Genomic DNA, 5667 nt, shown 5'->3' with positions numbered 1-5667 from the left:
TTTATTCGCAGCCGCAGTGACGTACTGGATGGTCATGAACTGTATTTGATTGGTGCAGAAGCCATGCTAACCATCTGCCAGCAGTAAAATCACGGGCAATAGTGGCCTAGCGGGTAGAGGCACGGCTTCACTATCTCAGTATCAGTAGTTCGATCCTCAGTTGATTACATTATATTTTTATTTTTTAAACGTTTTTTTTCGCAAAATAGATTTAGCTTTTCAGGTAAAACTCCTTGCCTTGAGGACCGTGTTTCGGGATTAAATTCGCTAACCATTGCTAACCAGCCACTTTTCACTACGGATTTTGTCCTTACTTTACGGACAGATTGTTTTGTATTTATTCGCAGAAGCAGCTACGTACGGTCATTTATGTAATTGGTACAGAAGCCATGCTAACCTTTGCTATTGCTGGATGACTACTTAAAACATTATTTGAGGACCTACAGTATCATACTTTACACTACGGATTTTGTCCTTACTTTACGGACAGATTGTTAGTACAGTATTTATTCGCAGAAGCAGCTACGTACGGTCATTTATGTAATTGGTACAGAAGCCATGCTAACCTTTGCTATTGCTGGATGACTACTTAAAACATTATTTGAGGACCTACAGTATCATACTTTACACTACGGATTTTGTCCTTACTTTACGGACAGAGTTCTTTTCTTTTATTCGCAGCCGCAGTGACGTACTGGATGGTCATGAACTGTATTTGATTGGTGCAGAAGCCATGCTAACCATCTGCCAGCAGTAAAATCACAGGCAATAGTGGCCTAGCGGGTAGAGGCACGGCTTCACTATCTCAGTATCAGTAGTTCGATCCTCAGTTGATTACATTATATTTTTATTTTTTAAACGTTTTTTTTCGCAAAATAGATTTAGCTTTTCAGGTAAAACTCCTTGCCTTGAGGACCGTGTTTCGGGATAAAATTCGCTAACCATTGCTAACCAGCCACTTTTCACTACGGATTTTGTCCTTACTTTACGGACAGATTGTTTTGTATTTATTCGCAGAAGCAGCTACGTACGGTCATTTATGTAATTGGTACAGAAGACATGCTAACCTTTGCTATTGCTGGATGACTACTTAAAACTTTATTTGAGGACCTACAGTATCATACTTTACACTACGGATTTTGTCCTTACTTTACGGACAGAGTTCTTTTCTTTTATTCGCAGCCGCAGTGACGTACTGGATGGTCATGAACTGTATTTGATTGGTGCAGAAGCCATGCTAACCATCTGCCAGCAGTAAAATCACAGGCAATAGTGGCCTAGCGGGTAGAGGCACGGCTTCACTATCTCAGTATCAGTAGTTCGATCCTCAGTTGGTTACATTATATTTTTATTTTTTAAACATTCTTTTTTTTTTTTTTAAACTAATACAGTTACAGTAGTTGGTGCTTATCAAAATCTTTCGGACTTTTCCACAAACAAAAACGATAGTTAATACCCATACTGTACATACTGTACTGCGCTACAGAGAACGTTTTTTTTCAGCAACAATACAGTAGATTTCTCCAAACTCAGACACAGACCGACACCTCAGACAATAAGATGTTGATTGCAGTCATACTGTATGTTAATTTCAGTCTGCCTTTTTGTTTCGCTGGTAATTGTACATAATTCAAATGCACCTATCAGCTTCATGAAGGATTTCCTTTGTCTCTGCCAGCATAAATTCAGCTACATTAAAATTGTCAAACAATCCAGTTTTTTTTTCTGCATCTAAACCGTGTAGAATTGCTACGGATCGTCTCTTCATCTCTTGCCTGTATACAAGCACGAGATTCTACCTGTACACCTGGACTATTCATTCTGCTGAATCCAAAGTCAAGTTGTTGCTGCTTTCGTGTTTCTACCGTTTTACCATCATACTGCCTTCCTTCCGCAAGAACACTACTGTATCTTCTCGCTGGAGCAGTACAGTAAGTACACTATACAGTAGTACAGTCTTTTGTACATTTCACTGATTGCTGCATTACAGTATACAGTAAGCAGCACTACAAAACGGTCCCTGCGCGGAAGCGCTCGGTTCCCACCCTTCCCTGAATGAAGCTGTTTCCCTTCTTTTCCTACTGTTCAAATGCACCCGGTGCAGAATACTGTATACCATCGCTTGCTGTGTATACTGTATTCAGATACTGCAGGCTGCCGCTATGAGTATTGGGGCAGATGTACAGTATTAAGCGTTAACAAGAGATTCAATCCAAGGGTGATAAGGAGAGATAAACGTCCAGCCAATCATCTCCTTTCTGACTTTTTTCAAACACAGCCTGTAACATGGCAGTTAGGAGGTGATTGGCTGGATGTTTATCTCTCCTTATCACCCTTGGATTTACAGTACCTCTTGTTAAAGCTTAATACACCTGCCCCACTGTCCATAAATACTAGAGTCTGTTTCGCAGACTTACTGTATACAGTATCTACAGTGGTAGTGATATCGTGATTTTTGATGCCTTACACGTTCAGTGCAGTGCAGTAGAGATAGCGCCATTGAGAATATTGTACAATGTGTTAAAATTGCCTGGTGTGTATGGGCCGCAGATCCCCGACTAGCGATGACAGTACTCTATTAGGGTGGGCTACTTTAGGCTGCTAAATACTAGTTCTCTCCGTAATACAATTGGTGTAATACTGTAAATAACGTATTTTTTCGCTATTTTGCACTCATACTGTACTGTATTTGTGTAAAAAAATACCCTAGCTGTGTACAAAATCCCCTAGCTGTGGGTGTTCGTATTGTAAGTACGAGGGGCGGCAGTACGCATCCTCTGACCTTTTCATACCCACACTATCCACGTCGGCGTGAAGTTGATCTTACTGTACAGTACAGTATACACTGTAGCGTGGCGCGCGCAGCGAGCCCCACGAGGGCACGCGCATTACTTCACAAGTATTACGCGTCCCCTCACGGGTCTTGCTGCGCTCGTCACGCTTCAGGTTCAGTGGCTCGCTGCGCTCTATATACTGTACTGTAAAATCAACTCCAAACTCCACGCCGACGTGTGTAGTGGGGGTATAAAAAGGTCAGAGGACGCGTACCGCCGCCCCTCGCGGGCTGGCTGCGCTCGCCACGCTTCGGGTTGGTGTTGATAATGGGGTCTCGTTAACAATGGTGGTGCATTTAAAATAGTCATTACCCATCAGGGTACTCATCTGGTTGCCTGTACAATTACAAATCGGTCCTATCGCTTCATATCACATGCGATGCGATTTTTGGTTGTACAATGCCCTGCGATGGAAATGGTGGGCGCCTTGATAATACACAAGTACCCCATTTTTTTTTAATCATGCTACTTTTTGCCAATTTTCAGATCTACAGTTAATCTCCAAGTGTGTATAGTGTAGGCCACCAATGGGAGACACAACACTAGCAAAGTCTCCCGTCTGCTGATTTGACCAGCATGCCAGCGATGATGGATAATTTTTCATCCATCATCGCTGTGTGTGTGTGTACACCGCGCGTGCTTTCAACTTGCGGACCGCCTCTGCGCCTCCCCTTCTCCTGTCCCTGCTCCTTCCCCCTGCTCTGTGTTGTTATGAGCCACACATTACCGGCCGCTAGGGTTGCCACCTCATCCCTTTAATCCTGGAGACTGTACTGTATTTGGTACTTGTCTATTATCATCGCATCGCATACCACTAATTAAGGGAAGGCAACCCTACTGGCAGCACGTCCGGCCCCAACTTCACTCCTGCCTGCCCGGCTGACAGCCAGTCGACTTGTTGCCGAAGTACCAAAATTTCCATTACTGGTCAGTACTGTATTTACGGTACATTACTGTACAGTACAGTATCTTGTCTCCACAGTTCCTGAGATTAAACATGCCGCCAAAAATCACCAAAGAAATGAGCCAGATCATCGTCAAGATGAAGCAAGATAACAAGACAACACGAGAGATCCAGGCTTGGCTGAAAGAAAGTGGTACTGAAGTTCATTTACAGACTGTGCGCAATCATGCTTCTATGAGGATGCGCCCCAGATACAGAACTTCTTCTCACTGCACATTGTAAGTACAGTACTCTATACAGTATTAGCAGATTCTATAATTACTGTACTGTACATTACTACTGTATACTGTACTGTACCAGGCGGCTTCAAGCTGTGGCCCTCCAGCCGTTGTGAAACTACTGTACAATTGCCATCATGCTGTGCCATCGATTTGCTATTAGAGAAAGATACAGATGTGTAGTTTCACAACAGCTGGAGGTCCACAGTTTGGGCATGCCTGCTGTACTGTACAGTATGCTGTACAATCATTTTTGTCTGTGTTATACTATAGGAAAGTCCAAAAGATTGTAGAAGAATTAACTTGTGGTGATGATGAGCGTACTGCTGGAAAAATAAAAAACATTCTTCATTCGGACTATGATATGGACGTTTCAGTTTCCAGTGTGAAACGGATGCGAAGAACAATGGGATGGAGATATTGTCGCACAAGGTAATGTAAAATACTGTACTGTACAGTACATCAACCTTAATTTTACAATACTGTATACTGCAAGTCATAAGCATTTAATGCCTCAATGGTCCTAATTTTTCTTTACTTACTGTACCTCTAGGCTGCATCCCATGATAAGAGATGTCAATAAAGAAAAGAGAGTGATACAAGCTCAACAGTGGATTGACAGTGCCGAAAAATTTAATGATGTACTTTTCACAGATGAAACTTCTGTTTCTATGGAGAGGTTCTCAAGAATGTCCTTCTGCAAACCTACCTTTATCTCATTGAAACCACGAGCAAAGTTTCCATTAAAAGTCCACGTATGGGGAGGTATATCTCGCAGGGGTGCTGGACCTATGTTAGTTTTTGAAGGTACTGTACTGTACATTTCTACTGTACTGTAGTTTTAAACAACTCAGAACCCTGAAATGTGTACATGTTAATGGCATCTTACTGTACTGTATCTCTGTAGGGATTATGGATAAGATCTTCTTCCAAGAACAAATAGTCGATCGTGTTTTGGTGCCATTTATCAGAAAATACTATCCATCTGGACACAGAGTATTCCAAGATAATGACCCAAAACATTCTGCTTCTGCAAAATACATGGAAGAGAGAGGAATAATTTGGCAACGCACACCACCAGAGTGAGTATTATTCGAACAGCATTTACTGAACTACAGTACACTACTTATTGTACAGTCGTGATTTTATTACTACTGTACTGTACAGTATGTTAATACAGTAGTACTTAACTTTTGTATGTACTGTACTACGTATACTTTAGGTCACCGGACATGAACCCAATTGAAATGGTCTGGGCACAAATGAAGAAGTTCATCAGGAATGAAGTGAAACCGAAAAATAAACAAGAACTTTTGGATGGGATCAGGACTTTTTGGGAAAAAAAACTGACACGTGTCCAGTGTATTAAGTACATAAACCATCTGGACACCGTCTTGCCTGTCGTCATTGAGCGAAATGGGCATGCAACTGCTAAGTAGATTCTCCAGTACTGTATAATACAGTATAAAGTACTGTACCTGTAAAAATGAACCCCTCGCAGCAGTCTCTTACAGTACAGTATACTGTACTGTACAGTACAGTACCTCTCCTTTTACTCGCTGTCCACCTCACAACTTACTGTATTTCCCTCCCTTCAATGTTTACTTGACATGTACTACACATTGCAGTTTGCTTGGGTCAGAGAACAAGG

Source organism: Crinia signifera, chromosome 1 (assembly GCF_055691185.1).
Source record: "Crinia signifera chromosome 1, ASM5569118v1, whole genome shotgun sequence".
NCBI lineage: Eukaryota > Metazoa > Chordata > Amphibia > Anura > Myobatrachidae > Crinia > Crinia signifera.
Note: the sequence above shows the minus strand (reverse complement) of the source record.